Here is a 21066-nt window from a genome sequence, read left to right as displayed (position 1 = left end):
GATTCTCTTCCGTTCCTTCCTTCCAGTATGCACGACTCACTAACACACAGTCCTGTGCTAAAAACGCACATTCACAGATACTTCTTCCTTCATTTAAGGCCTGATGGAAATCTAGATTTCCGTCAATTTGTGGGATACGTTTCTCAGAATGCACGTTAGGAGCATAGCATTGTATGACTGTGAAACATGGGCTGTTAGAATACCAGAGAAGAAGAGTATCGAAGTCTTTCAGTTTAGGTGCTACAGAAGAATGTTGGAAAAGTTTGATATCAAAACTAGATACCACGTAGTACACGAAATGAAGGAAGTGTACTACTTTTAAAGTAAAATGGTGCAAGACCGACGAAGTAAGGAAGACAAGGAAAACACGCTGGCACAGGTAAGAATGGATATCACACAGAAGAGACGTGCATCGCTATTGTGGGAGTTAATCTGAGAAAGATATTTCTCAAAACGTGCTAATGTAACATGACATAATATTGAAGTGAATCGTGGACTGGGAACTCTGGAAAGGAAGAAAATCGAAGCTTTTGAAATGTGGTCATATGCTCATCATTAAGTGGAGTAATAAGACAGGAAAGGAGGAGGTCTTCCGAAGACTCTACTAAGAGAGGACCTTGTGGAAGAAAGTGATTGGAAGAAGGTACAGGATGATAGGATACTTGAAACCCGTGTGCATTAGCAACTGTTTGACCTTTAAAATAAAGACTTGCGATTGCTGCCCATTCGGCACCACAATAAACAATTCCTCGTATTATGCAACAAGCCATTAATATTTTGACAACTGTGCACCACAGAAACACCATCATATTGAAACAACACCTCAGTGCGTTGTCGATTATATCTGTTAGTTAAGGGTCGCCTAATCAAGGGAGAAATAGGGTCTTAAGTGGAAGTCGGATTTCACAGTTATCAAACATTTATTTAAAATCAGAACCAACTTCGAATCTTACTGCAGTGTGTCTCTTGAAGAATTAAAACACATCGAACTAAGACGAAAAACTGAAGTAAATTACAGGGACATTGATCGAAGTCGTTAGGTAGACTGAAATAGAACAAAACCAGAGTTCGTCATCTGCACAACTCTCATTTGAAAATTAACAAGAGATTCTACCCAATGAAATACACATCAAAGATGCACTGAGAACCAGTGAAATGCGCGCTGCTCAGTTCGGACTCTGAAATGCGAATCTAACATTGCCTGCTACAGCAGAAAGCGGCACTTGCATCTTGAAAACGCACTGTGAACATGGGACAACAGCCAGGAAGCGAATCATAAGAACTGTCGTTCATCTCGTTTCAGCCAAACCTCTGTTGGCGTCAGCAAATAGTTCAAATGGCTCTGAGCACTATGGGACCTAACATCGGAGGTCGTCAGTCCCCTAGAACGTAGAACTACTTAAACCTAACTAACCTAAGGAATCACACACATCCATGCCGGGGGCAGGATTCGAACTTGCGACCGTAGCAGTCGTGCTGTTCCGGACTGCAGCGTCTAGAACCGCTCGGCTACCCAGGCCGGCTGGCGTGAGCATGTTCGCAGCTAATATGACAAACGAGAAAATGCCTCAAAGCATGAAAATAGGGGGGAACGCTGCAAAAATTTCCGTAACGTGGCATAGAAATACGCATAAACAGTTTCCTATGTTGAATGAAATTTTCACTCTACAGCGGAGTGTAGATGTGAGGACGGGGCGTGAGTCGTGCTTGGGTAGCTCAGTTGCTAGAGCACTTGCCCGCGAAAGGCAAAGTTCCCGAGTTCGAGTCTCGGTCCGGCACACAGTTTTCATCTGCCAGGAAATTTCAGTTTCTTAAGTTGTTACGGAGGTTTAATAATCTCTTACTGCTGGTCGACGTGGCAAACACATTAAGTAGTAGGATACAGGATTGAACACATGATTAGAAAAAGAGATATATTGTTGAGATGGTATTAAATCTCTCACGTTCCATGGGAACCAAATGGCAGTTTTGTTATTGACATACATGCTGCAAATATACTTGCTGCATCTCAACCGGGCACCTCGGGGCTATGACACCATTGAGGTTGCATATAAGGGATTAACTCTCGGTAACCGCAATTTACAATCCAACGGGTAGACCCTGCAACTCCAGAGTACACTTCAGATGACCTGGAATCCGCCTCCTTGCCCGTGAAACTTCCAGCCACCACCCAACAGTTACGGGTGCCTGCTTCAAAATTAAAAATAAAATTTAACTGAACTGATACAGAATGGTGAAGCGAACTGTACCAGTTACGTTGCAGTGTGTTAAGCCATCAAGATATAGTTGGAACAGTACTGCACAAATACTCAATAGGACGCTTAATAAAACGTTTCTGAGAGTTAGGCAAGTAACATACAACTTCAGTACATCCGAATGCTCCATGTATCTGATAACCGATGACGGGTTACCCCGGAATGCGTAACATTAAAGACATTGAGTCACCAGCTGATGTCCTTTTACTACGTGCTCCACTCACAATTTGTGCAGAATTGTTCTACTCATATTTTGTGGTCACATGCTCCCTGTACGACTTCTTATCGCGTCTCCAATCAAAAACTAGCTTCGATGGTTCTGGAGGGTGCCACAGACCCCAGAAACTGTAAGGGAAAGATAGAGATTGGAATATATCCAACAAGTAGCCACAGACGTGGAATGTAAATGCTGCTCTAAGATGAAGGAAAGGAAGTCATGGTGAGTCGCATCAAATGGAAAAAGAAAGGAAATTACGTCATGAGTAACACGAGTGTAGTCGCAGTAATAAAGGAGCAGGTAGGTGTGAATTATACCGCCGAGACAACTACTCTGTGGTTTCATGCAGACATGAGAAACGAATAGCAAACGCAGGCGAAGTTGACGTTGATATTTTGTTGTGGATTAAGCAGCTCACCTAGATTGAGAGCACAAGCAGTCCATCCCGCCGCGGAATTTCAGCGCAGTAATCTTCTTTTCTGGGAAGGAATTACGCTTACTTTCACCAGACGAATAAGACTTTTCCGCTTTTGAGGGATAATCTCACTGCTTGTCTGGCTTGCTTAACTATTATCCACTGTTATAAATGAGCCTAGGAACATTTAATACAGCTCTTCTCTCTCCGCTAAAAACACAAGTGGAGAGATAATAGGATGAAATTTGGATTATACTTGATGTGGTATTAGCAACATTTTCCGCGCTAATTAGCTTCACTGTTGCATTCTTCCTAATACAGAACCAAAGCTGTAATCGTTGAACCTTATTTCAGTTTCGAACACCACTTCCATAAAAAAAATTTCTTGGCGTTTGTAATGGCCATTATTTCGTTAACTATACAATTACAAATTTATATTCTCAGCTTACCAACGCTGAAATCAGGGTACTTGAAATCGAAAATGATAATGATATAGGATTCAGGGCACTCAACGGCATGTTTATCGGCGTCCTTGAAGTACAATATCTAAATTATTAGTGTTTCCTTATGAGCAATCTCCTTGTGCCAATGGCCCATGGATTCATATTAAATAATCAAGGACTGTCTGACAAGCCAATACAAGTAGCGATTGTTCATCAGTATATTAAAATGGATAATAAAAATCACACATTAGGAGTTATGGTGTATATACGTATGGTTATAATTCTGAAAGAAAAATCCGAATATCAGTTAGAAGATTCATCCAGTCACTCTCGGACACATTAAAATAACCCGCAGAATATTTTATTCATGAGTCTGGGTAACAGATACAACCTTAAAACATTTGGTACTTGAGTATGAAGAGATTGTAAATAATTAATTTGTCGCTACGCTTAACTCCGAACAGTAAACAATAAAATACTCAACAACAAGAGAAATCGTGCTACATGACAACAAGACTCTGGTGTAGGCAGACATATAGACTGTTAATCCTGAATTTCGAAAACGAGAACAAATAAATCCTCTGTAAAATGTTCAAGTGCTGTGCATTGTAATCCGATATTTAAACGTACACAAGGCATTGTTTTCCGAAATTTAGGTTAGCGACACCTAACGACAGATTTTTCATTCGTCGCTCCGAAACAAAGGTGGATTAAATCTCACCTGCGGAAACAGGGTGTATTTTCTATTACATGAGATACTAGGTATAGCGTAATCATACAACCGAATCGCAGCGTACATGACCATAACGGTAAGCCTGGGCTTTGCCGATGCCACTACATTACAGGTGTATGGAGGTACACTGAACACATTACCCGCGGATGTCCGAGGGCGGCAATAAGAAGGATTAATTCGGGTTTAGTGATGGCCTCAAAATGTGTTGCAGATAACGTACCTGATATATATGCGTGTTTCTTGTTACGAACGGTGTAGTTAACAAGAATTTAGACTAATCAGTGAAGAAATGCTCAAGTGTTTACCCAGATTGGAAACAGAGACCATTTTGTATTTCTAATCTAGATTCAAATATAATCACATCTGCAATCATGGTCATTAGATATCGTCGTACTTATTTTTGGAATTTGAACTGAGAAGTTCATGAGTACTGATTCGTCAACCTATTGTTTGAAAGGAGAATAGCGAGGATAAACACTCAAATGACGGTACTCAGTTATTACTTCCGTTTTTCAAAAAGTTCTACGTCAGATGGACAAACAATGAATCTTTTTAACAAACATCGTTCAGCCACACATTGAAAGCACTTACCTTGTGTGTATGTCTCATTGCCTTCACTGAATGAGGGATTGAGCGCGATATTTGAGCATCCCACAGCAGAGGTAATTCTTTTTTCAGAGTTACCAGCAAGCAGTTTGCTGCAGCTAGTAGTTTGTTCTGTTAGTGTCGTTAGAGTCTCATAAATGGTTATACTCGTACTTGATGGTCATCGAAAAATTAAAACATTTTTCATATGTTTGAGGTGGTTTGTTCTGTCTCTTCATGGCTTTAGTTACTGATGGTGACGTTGGATGTCTATACATACCTCTGAATAGCGATACTTTCTCTTTGTCGTCCAGTATAATTTTCAACCTAGCAATGCCGTTTGGTATGCTAAAATAATTAAATTTCTTTTTCAACAAAACCTAATAACATTAAATTATCACCTAATTACACTGTTGTTGAACAAGCGACAATAACAGCACAGCAATTTTTCTTAGATGTAGCATTTCCATGGTAAACTGATCTAATACTACATTCTTCTACATGAAAGTGATAATTTGACACCTACTGATGGCGACAAGTTTCTGTGAGATATGGTGATGAAATTTAGTCCGAAACGATAACTTGAAACAGTTACCGATTACGTAGTTGTTCGTTGTTTTAGCTGCTGTAGCCTTACACAAACACACAACAAATAAATAAATATTAAATACACACACACACACACACACACACACACACACACACACACACATATATATATATAAGCCAGGAGACAATACATAAATGTAACATATGCTGAACATTTGTGAACAGTGAATGTGTGAGCTCTGAGGGAAGGGTATACAGCAAAGAAGTATGCAGGAATGTCACATGATGTACAAAATGCACACATAAAAAATAAGTTTTCCATCACCCTGGTTCCCAGAACTCCTGAAGATAGGCGTTGACTGTGGATATTGTATCACAGACACAGTCCCTTTGACTGTTAAGAGATGTCACTAAACCCGCCGAAAGATGTAAATAACCACGCATGAACAGCGCCTATTAGACACAGGGGATTCGACAGCTGATCAGTTCTAGTCATTCTGCCAGGAAGGAGGTACACGGCTCGTGTTGTCTGTAGTTCAACAATGCCTATACGGTCAATAGCGCTGTTCGATCGTGTCTGCATTGTTACTTTGTGCGAGGAATGGCTCTCAACAAGGGAAATGTACAGGCGTCTCGGAGTGAACCAAAGCGATGTTGTTCGGACATGGAGGAGATACAGAGAAACAAGAACTATCGATGACATGCCTCGCTCAGGTCGCCGAAGGGCTACTACTGCAGTGAATGACCGCTACCTACGCATTATGGCTCGGAGGAACACTGACAGCAACGCCATCAAGTTGAATAATGCTTTTCGTGCAGGCACACTGTACGCTATAAGCTGCATGATGCGCAACATCACTCCCGACGTCCATGGCGATGTCCATCTTTGCTACCAAAGCACCATGCAGGGCGGTAAAGATGGGCCCAACAACACGCCGAATGGATCGCTCAAGATTGGCATTATGTTTTCTTCACCGATGAGTGTCGCATATACCTTCAACCAGAAAATTGTTGGAGATGTGTTTGCAGGCAACCCGGTCAGGCTGAATGACTTAGACACACTGTCCAGCGAGTGCAGGAAGGTGGAGGTTGCCCGATGTTCTGGGGTGGCATTATTTGCGACCGACGAACGCCGTTGGTGATCATGGAATGTGCGATAACAGCTGTACGATACGTGAATGCCAAACTCCGAGCGATAGTGCAACCTTATTGGCAGGATATTGGCGAAGCATTCGTCTTCATGGACGACAGTACGCGCACCCATCGTGCAGATGTTGTGAATGACTTCTTTCCGATTAATGACATCGCTCGACCAGAGTGGCCAGCATGTTCTCTGGACATGAACGCTATCGAAATTGCCTGGGATAGATTGTAAGGGGCTGTTTATGGACTACGTGACCAACGAACCACTCTGAGGGATCTACGCCGAGTCGCCGTTGTGGAGTGGGCAATGTGGACCAACAGTGCCTTGATGAACTTGTGGATGGTATGACACGACAAATACAGGCATGCATCAATGGACGGGAACTTCCTATTTGGTATTAGAGGTACCGGTGTGTACAGCAATCTGGACCACCACCTCTGAAGGTCTCGCTGTATGGTGGTATAAAATAGAATGTGTGGTTTTCATGAGCAATAAAAATGGCATAAATGACATTTATGTTGATCTCTATTCCAATTTTCAGTACGGGTTCCGAGACTCTCGGAGCCGAGGTGATTCAAAACTTTTTTTGATGTATGTATTTCTTTTTGCAAATCGACGAAAAAGTTATGCAGTCACAGATTTTTTTTATGGGACCGTGTCCATGCAGCCATGTCAACAATAGACCACTGGAAATGTAATAGTACAGTTTGTTTTGGCAATTATGAGTATACAGTAGCTTAAGTCTCATGCAGTGTACGCACAAAATAAATGTTACATACACAGTATACTGAAACGAGTGCTGTCAATGTGATAAGTTAATTTAGAACACTGTGAACATTTAGACTTTGTTCGTTTCCTGGAAGCAATGTACCTGAGTTAAGTACCAGGAATTCCACATTATAATGAATCGGAACCTGCGAAAAGCCTCATAAATAAAATCAGTTCGTTGACTGCCTACGTTGAAACGTTTGGTATCCGGGATCTGCGATTCAGTCGCACGAAGTCCTGCTATCAGCCCGACTAGAATCCTCGCAATACTAGCGATGTGGGGAGCGCAGGGTAAATTACGCGGCGAAGGCTCCGCTGATTTAATCCGAAACGTTTGTTGGAGGACCCGGATTAAGTCTCTACACTGCTAAACTCCTATTACAAGTCTAAATAAGGAACGCTAGGCTCTCTTATACCCGCAAGACGAGGATAAAGTAGGAACTACACCTGTACCACTGTTTAATGCTCTGCACCATAAAATCGGGTGAATAGAGACAATGGGGTGAACAGAAATGAAACTTACAAAAGCAGACTATGCTATAGCAACGAAAGACAAACGGGAATAGAATTCAAAGAGTTGTTTATCCAAGTTTGTAGTGAATCAGTGTAAAAAGAAAATGACTGATTTCAAAGTGGTGACATGGTTAGTTGATGTATTGCTTACTCTATGACAAAGATCCTATGTGATGACGATTTGATTACTTCAAACTGACACTGTAAGTATTAATCTAAACTGCTTTAATTAAAAAACCAGTAAAGCAAATTCGCCATTCAAGTTCATTGTTCGGTTTTACAGTAAGCTCGATCCTGACTTATGCTTTGGCTGTTTGAAAATGTGGGGTTATGTTTCTGCAATTTGTGAGGGGAATAGAAAGAACTAATTTTATTATATTCAGAAGAAGACCAAGAATTTGGCGGAAATGAAAAACAGAATGGAACCTTTTCCAATACAGATTATGCCATGTTAAAAGTGTATGGAAAAGTAAAAAGTCAATTAGGTTGTATGCATATGAAAGTTGTTTTTTTAGAAGCCATAGGCTGTATAAGTCAAGGTGATGTTGCTCAGAAGCGTTCTGTTAATTCTAGGGGTTACACTTGTAGATTCAAAGACATGATAGCTGTTAAAGTTGACTTACGTAACTTAATGTATTAACAAACAATCAAGTTAATCAATTTAATGTTACAATAAAGTAATTATAGATACAACGATTTGTATTCAGAAAGCACAATAAAAGAACACAAATCACACAATACTTTCATTTTGTACTGAATAAAATTTTAGAACCGGAAAAAATTGTTTCATATGCCTCAATTCGCCCCAAAAACCAATAAACAGAAGCAGTAATAAGATTAACTTGGCTTTTCCATTCGTACGACAGAGAAGGGTGACTGGAAAAGGCAAGTTTTAATATTTTTATGTTATAAAATCGTCAGATAAGTCCCAAAACTTCTTACATGTTTAAAGTCAGGGTCAAGACCTATAGCCCCCACTCAGTTTTGATCGTCATATTTCTTTTTAAAGTCACAGCTTTTTTCCTTTTAAAGTTTCAAGCTGTTCCTGTTCACCTCATTCCGCAATATCAGTCCAACTGCTTTCAAAAGACGACGACATGCGTCCACTAGGCAGGAGAATTCGTCCCGTAAACAGTCACGACACTGTCAGCTACAAACGAAATAGGTTAATAATCCAGAGTGAAAACGAAAAGGGAGAAGCACAGCAAAGGGCACCACACTTCATGTTTCCACTGGGACTAGAGGAATTTATTGGTCATTGGTTATCTACAAGGGTTTACAAAGTAGAATGAGTGAATAACACATTTGCTCCAGAGAACGTGCTTTACCGATCCTGAATACTACGTCATTTCAGAAGGATATGATAATTGCTAATGTGTTTGCTACCCAGAACTGTTTCTGTTCCTGTACAAGAAACTGATGATTTCTCATTTTATTCGTCAGAAATATATGAAAATAGTAAGAGAGTTTCGATACGGATGCGTTTGAGACAAGGAATGATTGTTTTGCATAAGCGACAACACAGGTGAGTACAGTATTCTTGACGTAGGAAGTACAGAGATGTGAGTATGTAGGATGTGTAACTTTGACCTGGGAAACATTTTAATATTATGCCAGTGGTATGCTTATGCACACAATCAACTTAGAGTTTCAGAGTAATAATTTGACACCATTTTCATGCATCATAGATTTTCGTAGAGATCTATACTTATATTTATATGTTGAAAAAGCTTTTAGCATTTACCATTTACCGTTTAGCATTTGGAGTTTCCCGTTTCCCACCTACCAGTTAGCATTTCCCGTGAACCACTTGATGTTTAACAATTAGCGTTTAAGGTTAAGCATTTAGGCTTTGTGTTTATTCTTTCATATTCAGCATTTACCATTCAGCGTTTACTATTTAGCATTTGGCATTTATCTTTTAATGTTTAAGCACTTAGTGTTTATTATTCAGCGTATACCAGTAACCGTTTGGTTTTTATCATTTATCAGTTACTGAAGAAAGCATGGGGATAAGGCATACCAATGGTCTGTTTACATCGTCTTGGATTTTTCAAACTACTATGATCGGTGGAAGATAAGGGGGGAGGTAAAGTTTTTTTCTGCATACCTGGCACATCATTTTAACACTAGACTCTGGTTGAAAATAGGGAGCAGAAGTGTACAATGAGAACAATGTAATTTGACACCATTTAAATTCTACACTTTGATAGGCTGGAAGGAGCAGCAGCATGGGGTGTAAAGTGCCATTCGTCTGTTGTCAACACTCTGTTTCCAGTAACTGATTGATTGATGACATCATGAGTTCAAGGTCATTGATGACACTATGCATGACCTTCAGAATCATACCATGACATTAAAAACGTTAAATGACTGTGTTGAAGGTCAAAGTGGGCTGTGTGTGTTTTGGAGTCGTCATAGAGTTACTAATATTGTCCCAAGCATCTTGCGCCCTTCGTTGCATCTCAACAGTGTTATTTGGAAGCTCTAGAGAACAAATAAGTTCCTGTTTCATCACGTCCCATATGTGTTCATCTGGCGAGAGATCTGACCACGCCAGCTGTTGTATATAACGAAAAACATGTTACGTTACAGTAGCTGTATGTGGACGTCTGCTGTCCTAATGAAAACCACATCACATTCGTGACGAACAAATGACAGTAACAAGGGGATTACCATCTGTGCAATGTAGCGGGCACTGAAAACTTTACCCTGAAGAAACAGAGAATGTGGCCGCCAGATTTAACTCATGGCCCTCCGCACCATGATGCCTCGGATTAAACCTCTATGTCGTCGGCGAAGGCGCTAAGGAATTGGCCGCCCACCTGATCTATGCCGTACATGTGTATGTCCATCAGTCACATACAGACGGAACCTACTCTCGTAATTGAAGACCACAGACTGCCAATCCGCTCTTTCACGCTACCAGAGTAACCACACTTCGCTGTGTCGTGGTGTCACGGGTAGCTTGTAGAACTGTTGATATTTTTAAAAATTTGTATTGTAAATCGAGTATATTGATATTTAAAAAGTGTTATTATCGGCTCTCAATATATCGAAAAATGTACCGATTTAGTGTCATATTGACGGAGAAAATATCGTCGTAACTGTCCATGAAAGTATCGCCTGCACATTGTGAATGTACTGCCGGTTTTAGACCGGTATATGTTGGTTCATTATTAGGTATTTTATACATAAACGACCTAGAAACCTGTCTCTCACCCTTTGAGGAATAACTGAAAGGAAAACGATGCACGTTCCCGCTTACCAATAACCACTTTGCTAACAATGGTAATTGCATATAAGTGGCACAATAAAAAGTGTCTGAAGCGTCCGTCGTTCGGTTTAGTCACATGTCGGATTTGTCCAAAACGCTTCTTGTCGACATTCCTGTATTTTAATTTCTGCCAATGCCAGCGATGTAGCAGTTACGGTGTCAGAATTGTGTGGTGAAGTTTAACGTTGGAGTTTCTGTTGGTAGTGACGAACGCCGATTACGTCAGCATTTCCGCTCACGCGTCTCCGGCCGCCATAAAGAGGGATCTTGTAATTTAAATTTTTGTTCAGCATTTTCAGCAATTGCTTTTGAAGAATACCGATGTGAAAAAAGAGAGCTCACTTCTTCTTTTGTGTCACGTATTTTTGCCTCACAGAGTCGAAGAGTAAGACTGGAATTGAAAGCTCAAAAAATTGTAATGCTTCTTCACACAGTGAAAGAGAAATTATGTTCTATTACAAATACAAAAGAACAGTTTCAAAATTTATCGAAAATTTTTGTAGCAATATAGTATGAAGTAAGAATATTGTCATTCGGTATTGCCATTTTGATATCGATACATCGGTGGAAAAATTATCATGTTTATGTACCGGTATTTTTTGAGAGAAACATCTACGTCTACATCTACGAGATTAGTCTTCTTTTCACAATAAAGTGCCTGGCAGAGGGTCCAATGAAGCACCTTCAAGCTGACTCTCTACCGTTCCACTCTCGAACGGTACGCGGGAAAAGCGAGCACTTAAATTTTTCTGTGCGAGCCCTGATTTCTCTTATTTTATCATGACGATCATTCCTCCCTATGTAGGTGGGTGCCAACATAATGTTTTCACAAGCGGAGGAGAAAACTGGTGATTTAAATTTCATGAGAAGATCCCGTCGCAGCGAAAAACGCCTCTGTTTTAATGATTGCCACTCCAATTCACGTATCATGTCTGTGACACTATCCACCTTATTTCGCGATGATAAAGGACGAGCTGCCCTTCTTTGTACTTTTTCGATGCCATCCGTCAGTCCCATCTGATGCGGATCCTACACTGCACAGCAGTACTTCAGAATAGGGCGGACAAGCGTGGCGTAAGCAGTCTCTTAGTACACCTGTAGCACCTTCTAAATGTTCTGCCAATAAATCGCATCTTTGGTTTGCTCTACCCACACAATATTATCTATGTGATCGTTCCAATTTAGGTTATTTGTAATTGTAATCCCAAAGTATGTAGTTGAATTTACAGCCTTCGGATTTGTTTGACTTATATCGTAATCGAAATTTAGCTGATTTCTTTTAGTACTCATGTGAAAAACTTCACACTTTTTCTTATTCAAGGTCAATTGCCACTTTTCGCACCATACAGATATCTTATCTAAATCATTTTGCAAGTCGTTTTGATCATCTGATGACTTTACAAGACGGTAAATGACAGTATCATCTGCAATCCATCTAAGACGGCTTCTCAGATTGTCTCCTGTGTCGCTCATGTAGATCAGGAACAATAGAGGTCCTATAACACTTCCTTGGGGAACGCCTGATATTACTTCTGTTTTACTCGATGACTTTCCGTCTATCACTACGAACTGTGGCCTTTCTGACAGAAAATCACGAATCCAGACGCACAACTGAGGCGATATTCCGTAGGCACGCAGTTTGGTTAGAATACGCTTATGAGGAACGGTGTCGAAAGCCTTCTGGAAATCTAAAACTACGGAATAAATTTGACATCCCCTGTCGATAGTACTTATTACTTCATGAGTATAAAGAGCTAGTTGTGTTTCACAAGAACGATATTTTCCGAAACCGTGCTGACTATGTGTCAATAAATCGTTTTCTTCGAAGTACTTCATAATGTTCGAATACAGTATATGTTTCAAAACACTACTGAACATCGACGTTAGTGATATAGGCTTGTAATTCAGTGGATTATTCCTACTTCCATTTTTGGATATTGGTGTGAGTTGAGCAATTGTCCAGTCTTTAGGTACGGATCTTTCTGTGAGCAAGTGGTTGTATATAATTGCTAAATATGGAGCTATTTTATCAGCATACTCTAAGAAGAACCTGACTGGTATACAATCTACAAATGTCGATGTATCGATACATCGATATTTTATCTGTAGCCCTAGTGGCATGGCCAGTGGCACATGTAATAATACTCCTGCTACAAGCGAATGGTTCTCAATGATTGTTGATGCCAAAACAAGAGTTGCTCAGAGTGCTTCCTTAGATAATGTTCGGTCGGCCACTGTTACTCACACAATTCGTCGATCTTGATGTGCATCTGTACCACACACATTTCCAGTACCTGGTCTACGGTTATGGGGCTGTTGAACCGGCTACTGCTGAAAGCAACGACACACCAACATTACATTGCGCGGGTTGCATCACGAGCCGGTTGTGAATGTTTCTCTCGAATCGAGCTTAATGCTTAGCACTGTGTACGCTGGTTAAAAGTGGCATCACTACTTCACTTGCATATGCATACTCTTACATACACTTGCATGTGACCTTGTGGTATAGCTTGGTCAGCTGGATTATATGGGCTAGTCTGATAAGATTCACAACTGTAAATGCTCCCCTGCTGTGTCGTGCTTGCTGTAATTACATACATTAAACTTTATTACTGCAGACTGGAAGTAACTTGTTACACTCAAGTTTCATTCTTGTCAGTTACCGGAGTTCAATCTTGTGTCAATGGTCGTTGGCCCCTTTAAGCATTATAAGCTTTCGGTGTGGCCAACTATTGTTCCTCAGTAATGTTACAAACTAAGTCTGTTTTACTTCACTACTCTCAGGGAGTAGTCTATGGAGAAGAGGGTCTATACAAGGGAGATGTACTTGAGGGCAATTTCACTGAAATGGTTGAGGACGTGGATGAAGATGAGATTTGACATACGATACAGCGTGAAGAATTTGACAGAGCACTGAAAGACCTAATTTGAAACAACGCCCCGGAAGTAGACAACATTCCATAGGAACTACTGATAGTCTTGGGAGAGCCAGTCTAACAAAACTCTATCATATGGTGAGCAAGATGTATGAGACACGCGAAATACCCTCAGACTTAAAGAGGAATATATTAATTCCAATCCCAAAGAAAGGAAGTGTTGACAGGTGTGAAAATTACCAAACTATTAGTTTAATAAGTCACGGCTGCAAAATACTAACATTACATACGTGCAGAAAAACTGGTAGAAGCCGACCTCGGCGAAGATCAGTGAGAAGATCAGTTTAGATTCCGCAGAAATGTCGTATCACGTGAGGCAATACTGACCCTACGACTAATCTTAAAAGTTAGATTATGGAAAGGCATACCTATATTTCTAGCATTTGTAGACTTGGAGAAAGGTTTTGACAATGTTGACTGGATTACTCTCTTTCAAATTCTGAAGGTGACCGGCAGCGAGAGGCTATTTGCAATTTGTACAGAAATTAGATGGCAATTATAAGAGTCGAGGGGAACGAATGGAAGCTGTAGTTGAGAAGCTGTATATTGAGCAAGCAGTAAAGGAAACAAAAGAAAACTATGGAGTAGGATTTAAAATCCATGGAAAAGAAATAAAAACTTTGAGGTTTGTCGACGACATTGTAATTCTGTCAGACACTGCAAAGGACTAGGATGACCAATTGAACGGAACGGACAGTGTCTTGAAAGGAGGATACAAGATGAACATCAACAAAATCAAAACGACGAAAAGTGAATCTAGTCGAATTAAATCAGGTGATGCTGAGGGAATTAGATTAGGTAATGAGACACTTGAAGTAGTGGATGTGTTTTGCTGTTTGGGGAGCAAAATAACTGATGATGGTAGTAGTAGAGCGCATATAAAATGTAGACTGTCAATGGCAAGGAAAGCGTTTCTCAAGAAGAGAAATTTGTTAACATCGAGTGTAGATTTAAGTGTGAGGAAGTCATTTCTGTAAGTATTTGTGTGGAGTGTAGCCATGTATGGAAGTGAAACATGGACGATAAATAGTTTAGACAAGAAGGGAATAGATGCTTTCAAAATATGGTGCTACAGAAGAATGCTGAAGATTAGGAGGGTAGATTATGTAAATAATGAGGTGGTACTGAATAACGTTGTGGAGAGGAGGAATGTATGGCACACCTTGACTAGAAGAGTGGATCGGTTGGTAGGACATGTTCTGAGGCATCAAGGGATCATTAATTTGGTATTGGAGGGAAGCTTGGAGGGTAAAAATCGTAGAGGGAGACCACGGCATGAATTCACTAAACATCTGCAGAAGGGTGTAGATTGCAGTAGTTACTCGGAGATGAAGAAGCTTGCACAGGATAGAGTAACATGGAAAACTGCATCATATCAGTCTCTGGATTGAAGACCACAACAACTACACCAACTACTAGGGTCCTGTAGTTGTGGGCTTGTCCCTCCATTTTGTTGGCCAGACAGTTGAAGTTGTTTGTGGTGGCCCAAATGGAGAACCGATCAGCTGATGGAGGAAGGAAACTGCTCAGTGCAGTAAGCGTATTTGTAATGTTGCTGTGGCGAAGGAGAACGGGTTGACGCCTTGGAATGGGATTATGGACTAGGTCATGTACATAACAGTTGTGTTGAAGTTTTTATGTTTAAACGTTTTTGTTAACGTTCCTCGCTTAAATTGCTTACCACTTGGCAATTGAGATCTATTTAAGTGTGTGGCTAGCAGTATTTTCCTTATATTCTGTGTGATTGCATGAAATTGATTTAATCAAGTTTTAATTTCTGTAAATTATCACTAACCAGTTACTGATTGTTGGTTTTACATTTTTAGCCAGTTGTGTACCTTAAGAAGTGATTGTTTATGAAATAAGTGACTAATGGTTTCATTTCTTTTTGTGTTCTTCATGTTATAAATTTAATGAGTCATTTTTAACCCAAAGAAAGCAGGTGTTGACAGATGTGAAAGTTACCGAATTATCAGTTTAATAAGTCACAGCTGCAAAATACTAATGCGAATTCTTTACAGACGAATGTAAAAACTGGTAGAAGCCGACCTCGGGGAAGATTAGTTTGGTTTCCGTAGAAATGTTAGAATACGTGAGGCAATACTGACCTCACAACTTATCTTAGAAAATAGATTAAGGAAAGGCAAACCTTCGTTTCTAGCATTTGTAGACTTAGAGAAAGCTTTTGACAATGACGACTGGATTACTCCCTATAAAATTCTGAAGGTGACAGGGAGCGAGAGGCTATTTGCAATTGGTACAGAAAAAAAGCACTTCGTCTTCAGGCCATAAGTGGCCCATCGGGACCATCCGACCGCCGTGTCATCCTCACTGAGGATGCGGATAGGAGGGGTGTGGGGTCAACACACCGCTCTCCCGGTCGTTATGATGGTTGTCTTTGACCGGAGCCGCTACTATTCGGTCGAGTAGCTCCTCAATTGGCATCACGAGGCTGAGTGCACCCGAAAAATGGCGACAGCACATGGCGGCTGGATGGTCACCCATCCAAGTGCCAGCCACGCCCGACAGTGCTTAACTTCGGTGATCTCACGGGAAACGGTGTATCCACTGCGGCAAGGCCGTTGCCAATTGGTACAGAAACTAGATGGCAATTGTAAGAGTCGTGGGGCATGGAAGAGAAGCAGCGGTTGGGAAGGGAGTGAAACAGGGGTGTAGCCTCTCCACGATGATATTCAATCTGTATATTGAGCAAGCAGTAGGGGAAACAAAAGAAAAATTCGGAGTAGGTATTAAAATCTACTGAGAAAAAATAAAAACTTTGAGGTTCGCCAATGACATTGTAATTCTGTCAGAGACAGCAAAGGACTAGGAAGAGCGTGGGTAGATTATGTAATTAATGAGGAGGTACTGTATAGAATTGGGGAGAGGAGGAATTTGTGGCAGAACGTGACTAGAAGAAGTGATCGGTTGGTAGGACATGTTCTGAGGCATCAAGGAATCATCAGTTTGGTAATGCAGATAAAAGCGGAGTGTAAAAATCGTAGAGGAAGACCATGGCATGAATACACTAAACAGCTTCAGAAGGATGTAGATTGCAGTAGTTACTCAGAGATGAAGAAGCTTGCACATGATAGAGTAGCATGGAGAACTGCCTCAGATCGGTCTCTGGACTGAAGACCACAACTCCAACTTCTAGGGTCCTGTAGTTGGTTGCCTGTCCCTCCATATTGTTGGCCAAACAATTGAAGTTGTTTATGGTGGTCTAAATGGAATCAAACGATCATCTGATGGAGGAATAAAGCTGCGCAATGAAGTAACCGGATCTGTAATGTTGCTGTGCCGAAGGAGAACGGACTGACACATTGTAATTGGATTATGGACTAAGTCATGTACATAACAGGTGTTTTAAAGTAGTTACGTTTAAATGTTTTTGTTAAAGTGCCTCGCTTAATTTGCTTGCCACTTGGCACTTGAGCTGTATTTGAGTGTGTTACTAGCATTGTTTTCTTTATATTTTCTACGATTGCATGAAATTGATTCAATCATGTTTTAATCTCTGTAAATTGTCACTAACCAGTTATTGATTGTTGGTTTGATGTTTTTAGCCAGTTTTGTGCCTTAAGAAATGATTGTTTCCGAACTAAGTGGCTCATGGTTTTATTTGTGTTGGTATTCTTGATGTTATAAATTAAGTTTCAGTACGAATTCATGGAGTTGACGGTAGTTCAAGATGTTTATTGCCTTAATAATTGGTGAATAAGCAAAGCAAACATCATACTTATAATACCATCACTCTGAACTTTTTTGGTATTTGTTGAAGCTATTTATGAGATAATGTTTTCTTTTTTAAAAAATTCTTGTTTTCAGAGATCATTATTATAAATATATATGATTGAGTGAGATAAAAAAAAGTAAAAATTCACCTTTAAATTTCCAATTACTGAATAAATTTTTTTTGTTAAAATTTTTTAACTTTAATGGTGTTGCTGTTATGTTTCCCCTTGGGTTCTCATTCCATAACACAGCTCCTGTGGTGTCCTGTACCTTCAATCTAGTAAAATCCATTACTATGGCTGCCTTTCCTTCCATCGCAACTGACGACCTCCAAACTTCATGAGTAGTAACATTCCAGCCGTGAGTACCTGTCGGGTTCCACGGCGGAGTCAGCAGGTCCTAGACTACAGATCTAAAGGTGTGTGATTCAGCTGGGCTTCTCTTTTTCCTTCGGCAACTCATATTTGTTAGCCTGAATAACGAGTAGCATCATGGCATGGAATCCACGTCAAACTGGATAATTCAGTTCTAGGATTTGGTTACAATACTGTCCCCTATTACTCACCTTTTGTTTAGGTCCCACATTATTTAGTAATAGTCAGAACTGTTTTGTAAGCTGTATTCTTTGTAGACTCCTTCTTATTAGTTCTTGCAGAACGCTGATTAACAAAACCCAAATCACGATAAATGCCTTGGAAACAAAGAGGGGTTTCTCGGATCCATTTAATATGCGGCATACGTGTTTGGAAACTGACAGTCTCCTCCAAAACCTTATAGAGAAATTCACTTATGATGGAGAATCAGAGCCAAGCCAAAACTGAAGAGGCGTCTGTCGGATCGCACTTCACGACCAAGCTGCACTTCTTACGGCGTCATAAACGATAGCAATAAAGCACCACACGTGCGAGACAAAGCCAGTCTCTCCCGAACGTCAGCCCAAGCTGAGCGGGGCCTTCTTTCCGCAGCAGCTGGCACTGGTGACGTGTGCGGCGGTCATGACGCAGGCTGCCGCCTCCGGTCCGCAGTTGAGTGACGGGCGCGGCACGTGAGCGGGGCGTCTCCGCTCGTAAACCTGTGCCCCGCATAAAGCCCGGCCGCGCATGCAGCCTCCCTACAGCACTCAGGGGACGCCGCGCGCGACAGCCCCGCCAGCACCGAAACGTTTCGAGCCCACGTACCTCTCTCCAGCACCAACCGAAGTCTGCGTGACGAGGCAGATACAGTCCGCTGCCGTGAGAAGATATGAGCAACAGGAATACAGCTACCAGTCGAATGTGCTTTGTGACGTAGTCTAGAGCAGGGGTTCCCAACAAAGTTTTCTCGAGGCGAGCACCCCCCCCCCCCCCCTCATCGAACACGTTTAGTACCTTGTCATATCACAGTATCAAGTACATAAAAAGCCGAATTAAGAGTCTTTTTATACGTTTTCTATGTGTCATTTGGCTCTAGGAACACGCTAGACTCAGAAGTTAGCGTTCGCTAAAGCTCTGCTCATGCAGGAACGGCCAATATTTAATATACACTCCTGGAAATTGAAATAAGAACACCGTGAATTCATTGTCCCAGGAAGGGGAAACTTTATTGACACATTCCTGGGGTCAGATACATCACATGATCACACTGACAGAACCACAGGCACATAGACACAGGCAACAGAGCATGCACAATGTCGGCACTAGTACAGTGTATATCCACCTTTCGCAGCAATGCAGGCTGCTATTCTCCCATGGAGACGATCGTAGAGATGCTGGATGTAGTCCTGTGGAACGGCTTGCCATGCCATTTCCACCTGGCGCCTCAGTTGGACCAGCGTTCGTGCTGGACGTGCAGACCGCGTGAGACGACGCTTCATCCAGTCCCAAACATGCTCAATGGGGGACAGATCCGGAGATCTTGCTGGCCAGGGTAGTTGACTTACACCTTCTAGAGCACGTTGGGTGGCACGGGATACATGCGGACGTGCATTGTCCTGTTGGAACAGCAAGTTCCCTTGCCGGTCTAGGAATGGTAGAACGATGGGTTCGATGACGGTTTGGATGTACCGTGCACTATTCAGTGTCCCCTCGACGATCACCAGTGGTGTACGGCCAGTGTAGGAGATCGCTCCCCACACCATGATGCCGGGTGTTGGCCCTGTGTGCCTCGGTCGTATGCAGTCCTGATTGTGGCGCTCACCTGCACGGCGCCAAACACGCATACGACCATCATTGGCACTAAGGCAGAAGCGACTCTCATCGCTGAAGACGACACGTCTCCATTCGTCCCTCCATTCACGCCTGTCGCGACGCCACTGGAGGCGGGCTGCACGATGTTGGGACGTGAGCGGAAGACGGCTTAACGGTGTGTGGGACCGTAGCCCAGCTTCATGGAGACGGTTGCGAATGGTCCTCGCCGATACCCCAGGAGCAACAGTGTCCCTAATTTGCTGGGAAGTGGCGGTGCGGTCCCCTACGGCACTGCGTAGGATCCTACGGTCTTGGCGTGCATCCGTGCGTCGCTGCGGTCCGGTCCCAGGTCGACGGGCACGTGCACCTTCCGCCGACCACTGGCGACAACATCGATGTACTGTGGAGACCTCACGCCCCACGTGTTGAGCAATTCGGCGGTACGTCCACCCGGCCTCCCGCATGCCCACTATACACCCTCGCTCAAACTCCGTCAACTGCACATACGGTTCACGTCCACGCTGTCGCGGCATGCTACCAGTGTTAAAGACTGCGATGGAGCTCCGTATGCCACGGCAAACTGGATGACACTGACGGCAGCGGTGCACAAATGCTGCGCAGCTAGCGCCATTGGACGGCCAACACCGCGGTTCCTGGTGTGTCCGCTGTGCCGTGCGTGTGATCATTGCTTGTACAGCCCTCTCGCAGTGTCCGGAGCAAGTATGGTGGGTCTGACACACCGGTGTCAATGTGTTCGTTTTTCCATTTCCAGGAGTGTATTTTTTATTCTAATAGCATCTTGCGGACGCCTCTGGCATAGCTCGAGGACCCCTGGGGGTCTGTGGACCACCTGTGGGAACCACTGGTCTGGACCATTCATTGCAAAAATGTTGTCACTGAGGTGGTAGTGTTACTAATGAGGAGGTATTGAATAAGACTGGGGAGAAGTCTGTGGCACAACTTGACTAGAAGAAGGGGTCGGTTTGTAGGACGTGTTCTGAGGCATCAAGGGATCATCAAATTAGTTTTGGAGGGCAATGTGGAGGGTAAAAATCGTAGAGGGAGGCCAAGAGATGAATACACTAAACAGATTCAGAAGGATGTAGGTTGCAGCAGGTACTGGGAGATGAAGAAGCTTGTCCAGGATAGAGTAGCATGGAGAGCTGCATCAAACCAGTCTCCGGATTGAAGACCACAACAACAACAACAACAACAGTAATATTCATCATTGGTATTCCCGGGATATGTAGCTTCTGTAAGAAATACCATGCTTCACAGAGAAACTGAAGCACCCAGAAGACATGGTAGGATATCAATGTATCCTCGTACAT

The sequence above is a fragment of the Schistocerca serialis genome, chromosome 2 (assembly GCF_023864345.2).
Source record: "Schistocerca serialis cubense isolate TAMUIC-IGC-003099 chromosome 2, iqSchSeri2.2, whole genome shotgun sequence".
NCBI classification, from domain to species: domain Eukaryota; kingdom Metazoa; phylum Arthropoda; class Insecta; order Orthoptera; family Acrididae; genus Schistocerca; species Schistocerca serialis.
The sequence above is the reverse complement of the archived record's forward strand: the minus strand, read 5'-3'. Positions refer to the sequence as shown.